This window comes from Mizuhopecten yessoensis, unplaced genomic scaffold (assembly GCF_002113885.1).
Source record: "Mizuhopecten yessoensis strain PY_sf001 unplaced genomic scaffold, ASM211388v2 scaffold1429, whole genome shotgun sequence".
Lineage (NCBI taxonomy): Eukaryota > Metazoa > Mollusca > Bivalvia > Pectinida > Pectinidae > Mizuhopecten > Mizuhopecten yessoensis.
Window position 1 is genome coordinate 389133 of NW_018404042.1, and position 8172 is coordinate 397304.

The window sequence follows — 8172 nt, forward strand, 5'->3', positions numbered from 1 at the left end:
CCCTCAACCCTCAATTTCTATTTCTGTTAAAGCTCTTTTATTCTTTCCCTCTCTCTCTCTCTCTCTCTCTCTCTCTCTCTCTCTCTCTCTCAAGATTCATATTTTAATATTATAAGATAGTTTGAATCCCAAAATATACATTTTTCTGATGCTATATATAGTTATTTCTGAAAACATTGCGGACAGAATGTCTCTTAACGATGTGTTAAGCTAACTACGCAGGGGGCTGGCCGAAGAAAAGGGGATACTACCCCGCGGGGTGTCCTCGATATAACATCTCCCCAGTACGCCCCGCGGAGCGTCCTCGATATGAATTAATCTCCTGATAACTTATTGTTCAAAATTTGACCAACTTAATGATTCGGTGACTCAACAGTTTTGAAATTAAACTTAGTTATTTCTGAAAACATTGCGGACAGAATGTCTCTTAACGATGTGTTAAGCTAACTACGCAGGGGGCTGGCCGAAGAAAAGGGGATCCTACCCCGCGGGGTGTCCTCGATATACCATCTCCCCAGTACGCCCCGCGAGGTGTCCTCGATATAGCATCTCCCCAGTTCGCCCCGCGGGGTGTCCTCGATATAACATTTCCCCAGTACGCCCCGCGGGGTGTCCTCGATATTACATCTCCCCAGTACGCCCCGCGGGGTGTCTTCGATATAACATCTCCCCAGTACGCCCCGCGTTGTGTCCTCGATATAACATCTCCCCAGTACGACCCGCGGGGTGTCCTCGATATAACATCTCCCCAGTCCGCCCCGCGAGGTGTCCTCGATATAACATCTCCCCAGTACGACCCGCGGGGTGTCCTCGATATAACATCTCGCCAGTACGCCCCGGGGAGTGTCCTCGATATAACATCGCCCCAGTACGCCCCGCGAGTTTTCCTCGATATAACATCTCCCCAGTACGCCCCGTGGGGTGTCCTCGATATAACATCTCCCCAGGACGCCCCGCGGGGTGTCCTCGATATAACATTTCCCCAGTACGCCCCGCGGGGTGTCCTCGATCTAACATCTCCCCAGTACGCCCCGCGGAGTGTCCTCGATACAACATCTCCCCAGTACGCCCCGCGGGGAGTCCTCGATATAACATCTCCCCAGTACGACCCGCGAGGTGTCCTCGATATAACATCTCGCCAGTACGCCCCGGGGAGTGTCCTCGATATAACATCGCCCCAGTACGCCCCGCGAGTTTTCCTCGATATAACATCTCCCCAGTACGCCCCGTGGGGTGTCCTCGATATAACATCTCCCCAGTCCGCCCCGCGAGGTGTCCTCGATATAACATCTCCCCAGGACGCCCCGCGGGGTGTCCTCGATATAACATTTCCCCAGTACGCCCCGCGGGGTGTCCTCGATCTAACATCTCCCCAGTACGCCCCGCGGAGTGTCCTCGATATAACATCTCCCCAGTACCCCCCGCGGGGTGTCCTCGATATAACATCGCCCCAGTACGCCCCGCGGGGTGTCCTCGATATAACATTTCCCCAGTACGCCCCGCGGGGTGTCCTCGATCTAACATCTCCCCAGTACGCCCCGCGGAGTGTCCTCGATACAACATCTCCCCAGTACGCCCCGCGGGGAGTCCTCGATATAACATCTCCCCAGTACGACCCGCGAGGTGTCCTCGATATAACATCTCGCCAGTACGCCCCGGGGAGTGTCCTCGATATAACATCGCCCCAGTACGCCCCGCGAGTTTTCCTCGATATAACATCTCCCCAGTACGCCCCACGGAGTGTCCTCGATATAACATCTCCCCAGTACGCCCCGCGGAGTGTCCTCGATATGAATTAATCTCCTGATAACTTATTGTTCAAAATTTGACCAACTTAATGATTCGGTGACTCAACAGTTTTGAAATTAAACTTTTTACGTGGTTTTTTTAAACATTTTTAAGTTACCTTTGTATATATGATCAGCATGAAAATGAAGACATGAAAGTTTTATTTATCATACTATTTTGTAAGAATATTGCAGACACACAGCTTCCGCTTTCAACGCACTCAAGCTGACAATACTTTGGTCAACCTCGTGAGAGAGAAAAAACAAAATCTGTCCAGGTGTGTTGCGCCACGGACTTAGATAACTGGTTGCGCTAATATTACAGGTGTATATTTTATTTTTGCATATTAGTTGTAAACAATTAATGTGTCGCCTGTATGTTGGGGAACATGTTAGTTGAATTAAGAAACCCATAACTGTTTCGTAGGCAGTTTTTAATCACTGTTTATAACAATATAGCGATGGATCTTTATGGGTTTTTTTAGTGAAGAGTGACAAGAGAAATTCTTGAATTTATTAAAAAAGAACATATTTCATTTAGGTTGTGATTGTTTTTTTAATAATTGTAACAAATGTCATCTACCTGAATGGACCCAGCATGTTGATAGTATACTTGTCTGACCCGTAAGGCATATCCCGTTGAAAACACCGTTACCACTTGTTTATTTAAATAAGATTTTCAGCGTTTTCTAGCATTCGTGAAAACCCTTATTGCTTATGATTTTACCAGAGATGTATTTATCCATTAATAATGTAAATAAATAAATAATGTAATTTATTGGTCTCTGATTAACCACACAAATAGAAAAAGAAGACGTAGCCAACAGTCAATTGTTAATGGAAGACGGTCGATTTCAGAGAATGTAATACTTGGGAACGGAAACGTCATTTCACAACTGAAATTTTGATATCATGCTTAAAATGAAAAAATGGAATCAGAATAATGTCATACAATTAATTTTTACTGAGTAAATATACAGATACAATTGGCTAAATGTAATGAATATTTGATGAGCATTTTCTTATATTTCTTATATTTCAATTTCTTCTCAAGTTGGACTCGATGCAACTACCAAATATTACCTGTTTTATTTGCCCATGAAATTAACCAGATTAACATTACCTATGCGTATGAAAACGCGTCAGAAAATTCGCATTTCAATAAATTTGTTTCAAGACCAACTCAATTCATCACTTAATGAAATCGACCAAAGCAAGATTCAATCCTTAACCAGTAGTGCTATGGGTTACTGACGAGTGTATTAATTTATTTCTTTATTTACTAAATGACAGCTTACGTATTTGAAATATATATCGTTAACAAAGTATAGTGGTTACATGTATTTTGATAATATAATGAGTATATTTATACATGTATATGATTTGATTTGCCTGGGTAGCGCTATATATATGTTTAAACTACTTCTAGTGTGTGAGTTACCGAAGAAGAGCTGATAATTGACATTGAATTGAGTTACTCCGCACTGTAAAACCATCATCGATTCTCCAGACGCTCACATTGGCTCTCTGCACCTCTGGAACATGTCACAGCAAAATCGAACGATAGTATAATGAATGCCAAAACTATTTAAGGGGATCATTCATACTTATATACGGTGGTTATGTCTTTATATACAGTTATTATAACGTACTATTAGGTAGACGGGAAGACTAGTTAGATCCTTTCATATACATCAAAAGAATCTCGCGGTCGCATAACGGTAAAATTGACTGGCTTTGAAGTCGGGTGTCGTTCCTTTGTAATCTTAAAAAAACACGTATCAGCCTGCGATTGGTCAGGTTTTTTCTTTCTTCAATTTTGCTTTAACTTATTCCAAGATCGAAAGTGAGCGTAACCCCATGAGTATCGAAGACGGTCTCTGAGTAACCAGACGACTTGGTAGATTTTTACTTATACGCGGTCCTAGTTTGTGGAACCGATTGGGTTAAGCGTTCATCTACGACAGATATTTAAAGGGACGTAACTTCAGGTCGGAGAGTTAGATATGCATAGAGTGGTGTGAAGTACATCTGTTATATGGGCGTATACTGAAGCTTCTTTGCTAGAAAACAGACTACATCATATATCGGTAATCAGAACGCATATGTCCACAAATTTGCAGTTTGAAACCCCTCTATCCGACATCTTTTTACAATCTTAAAACATCAGAAGATGATAGCCTAACTGGACTTGACACAGCAAGTAAAAAAGTAACTCTTCTTGCCACAAGAAATGATAATACCTTAGACCTTGTAGTAACTAACATACCCAGCCTAGTCATAGGGTCTGAGGTAATGCCGTGCGTTCCGACATTAATTGTGTGTTTGTAGAATTCAACAAGTCTACAGAAACGCAATATACAAACATGCTGATTGGGAAACTATAATTAAGGGGCTAGAAACCCTCCAAGCCACAGCTAGCACCTCCATAGACGAAAACGACACACATCACAGTGCTTCCAAAACATTTTGGTCCTTTATTAAAAAAAAACCCCAGATTACAATGGTATTTTTTCTCTCTAAAATCTAAAGGCAAATTAGTGACAAGTCCAGTCGCTAAAGCAGAAGCTTTAAAGTCCCAATTTCAGTCAGTTTTCAGCCCTGAAACAAAATTCACAAATGTGGAGTTTTTATAAAAATGCAAAATTCCCTCTAGCCCTCACTTCCTGGTAATGACAGATTTCCTGGTATCACATGAAGTGGTACTCAAACTTCTAATCAACTTGAACCCCAGTAAAGCTGCTGGCCTGGTAGAGCTGGAACCTAAGATCCTTAGGCATCTAGTACCAGACATTGCTCCAGTCTTCTGTACTATCCGACCTCTTCACTCTGGCTCTGTTCTCATCGACAGGAGTTTAGCCCATGTTTTTCCTATCTACAAAAAAAGGATCTAAGATAAACCCTGAAAATTATAGACCGACTTCACTTACCTGTTTATGTAGCAAGATACTAGAGCATATAGTGGTTAGTATCATCACGAACCACGCAGACCAAAATAACATCATGTATCCGCTGCAGCATGGCTTCTGCAGGTCTCTGTCATGTGAAACCGAATTACTTGAATTTATCGTTGAAGTCGCTAATATCGTAGATAAAGGGAAGCAATTTGATGTCCTTTCAATGGACTTTTCTAAAGTTTTTGACAAGGTAAGTCATTCTCTTCTCTATCATAAGTGAAGGTATTATAGAATCAACGAGAAGGTAAATACCTGGATTGAGAACTTCAGAGTAATAGAAAGCAGGCTGTGATTGTCGAGGGAAAAGATCTGTATAAGTCGACGTCAAGTCTGGAGTCCTTCAGGGCTCAGTTTTAGGTCCATCTCTCTTCCTATTCTACATAAATGACACCCTTGTCTGTCTTAACTCCACTTTTCGCCTTTTGTAGATGACACCATTGCGTATCTAAACATTGCATGCCATTCCGATGCTCTTCGCCTACAAGAAGATCTGAATAAGCTAAGACACGGGGAAAATCTTGGGAAATTTCATTCCACCCAGACAAGTGTAACATCCTCTCCAATACAAACAACAAACAGGTACTACTTACTACATAAGAAGGAGTTACAGCATGTAAACAAAGCCAAATACCAAGGCGTCACTATGCAGTCGGACTCGAAATGGGAATCCCACATATCAAACATCTGTGGAAAAACCAATTCCACTCTGGGCTTTCTCCGTAGGAACCTTAAGATCGGTTCAAGTTCTGTCAAGGAGCAGGCAAATGAAACCCTAGTCTGACCATCTTTAGGATATGCCTGATCTGTTTTGGACACCTACAACAAGACAGACAGAAACACAATAGAAATGGTACAAAGTAGAGCAGCCAGATTTGTCACCAACAAGCACAGAAACACCTCCAGCGTTGGTGACATGAAATGACACCTAAACTGGCATTTTCTTGAACACAGAAGGAAAGATTTTCGGCTAACCACACTACACAATATAACACATAATAAAATCAACACCAGAAAAGATCTCATTGTCCCCCCATCCCGCCTTACAGGACATGAACATCAGAATACATATCAAACTTTCTCATATAGAACACAGTCACGTATATACTACTTCTTTCTTAAAACACTCATTGACTGGAACTCCTTGCCTCATGACATTGCAAATCTGAAAATCGCTCTCTTCACTGAGCCATTTCTTCTCTCTCTTTCTATCTCTACCTCTCTTTCTTTCCTTCTCTTCTTATCGTTAGCATCCTCTCACCTTGACATAATCGTCAACTTGATGAAGGAGGTCAGTATTTTGTAAATGTAGATGTAGTTGACTGTCTGTCTATCCAGGAGCTGTAATGTGTACGCTGTATAAGCAATGAATGTTGTCCCGTTCTTCCTGGAAACATGGAAGTAATAGCGCCGGGTGGTCTGATGGCGCAGTGGATAGCGCACTCGACTTTCACCAATACTGCTGGTGTTCTTTTCCCTGGCCGGACGTGAAATGTGTGGGTCACCTTCATGACCACGTGGGGTTTCTCCGGGTACTCCGGTTTCCTCCAACATAAGAGCCCCAGTGCAGTACCTTCGGGGCTAACAAAGTGAATGAGTACAAATTGGTAGAACTTGTTTCAGCCTTGTTGTAGAATAAACAAAGTTTGATAAAGGAGGTCAAAATCAATTATATACATCATTGTAAGTACTATAAACAAATCGATATAATGCCGTCACGTCATGTGCCATCTCTCTTTCCGGAAACATTTTAAAGGTCACGTTTTACCTTTTTCTTGTCAATTTCTTTATATTAATGATGTACCTCTTTTTGATGCCAATCTTTCGCTGGAAAATTGATAACAAGTTTATAATGTATAATTTATCGTACAATATTCCAATATAACGTTATCTGATAATAACGGAAGTTATACGTACACGACTACAATCCACATGACGTATCACTGTCAAAGATAAAAAGGTTTTTTGTTCATTTTTAAGCTAAAATACCTTTGTCATTCCAGACGTTCATGTTCTTTCCAAAGCCCCAGGTTAAATAGAGTAATCTACTTTAAAGAGATTTGACAAGCAATCATTTAAACAATCACTTATGTCTCTTCTACCTCGAAGCTAATCTGATTACAAAAATGCACCATATTCATTACGTTTTCTAGCTATAATCAGATTGACCGAAAGGTTATTAGTTTATCGCTTGATCTAACTTAGAGAGACAGATTTTTACTGATTACTTGAACTAGTAATGAAATTATAAAAAAACCCACTAAGGACACGCCATCTTTTTATTTTGGTTCATATCTATATGTACACATTAATTTATCCTTATCACATTCAATACGCTGATTATATTTTCTTGCCTTGATCGGGAACAACAGACACTTTCCGTAAATGAGTTCGATTAGAAAGTGCCGATGGTTGCTGTCTGCGCTGTATATATTTGCTTGCCTTAATCGAGAACAGTCGGCACTTTCCGTAAATGAGTACGGAGAGTGCCGACGGTTCCCAATAGTTTCTTGCCTCTGTCCCGGATACCTGATGCTGAAGACAATACGGCTATCTCTGCCTGGAACATTCTGTGTATATATCTGGTTTTACTTGTCATTGTCTGTCCAAGGCTTGCCTTCCTGTTATAATACGTCAATACTAACATACAAAGGTTTTTGCATTTATGTAAACAATGAAACAATGGCTTGAGATAACTTTTGATTGTTGTCTCTAGAAGAAATTCATTTGTTGAGTGAGAAATAGCAGACACCATTAATCTTGTATTTGTCGGTACATATTGAAATACCATGTCAGCTTAACCCCAAATTAACTAAAACTTTTAATCTAGCCTGTTTCTAAAGAACTAAAATTAAAAACATTTGTATTATGCATTAAGGGATTAAACTTAATCACATTCAGACAGAAAACACATATGTATTTGTAAAGTTTGAGGTATCTTCAAAAAATCCTATTTACATATCCCAAGTCCAATAAGCTACCCAGATTTTGGACAATCAGAACCCAAAGAACTTAACAGATTGCTCCTATTTAATAGTTGAACAATAGCTGATTGCTTTCTTCCATCTATATTTTACATATTTCTGTGGGCCAAATCATAACGAAAGGGTGTTGAAACCTGTCAAGAACTTTCTAATATTTCACCAGATCAATAATTCTACAAAGACAAAATCAATACTCGTGCGGTTCTGGGCCCGTATTCATGAAACTGTTCTCATGCTCAAGCATGGATTTTGTGCTCAACCCAAATTTTAACTTACTTAAATCATACCAAACGATAAAAAAGTCAAATGTTTTTATTGAAAATGGTGTATGGCTTTAAGTCTCTTAAACATTTTTCAAAATTGTTGACAAAATAAGATTTTTTAAATTAATTTTATAACCGGAACAAGGAAGAAGTTTTGAGCACAAAATTAATGCTTCAGCATGAA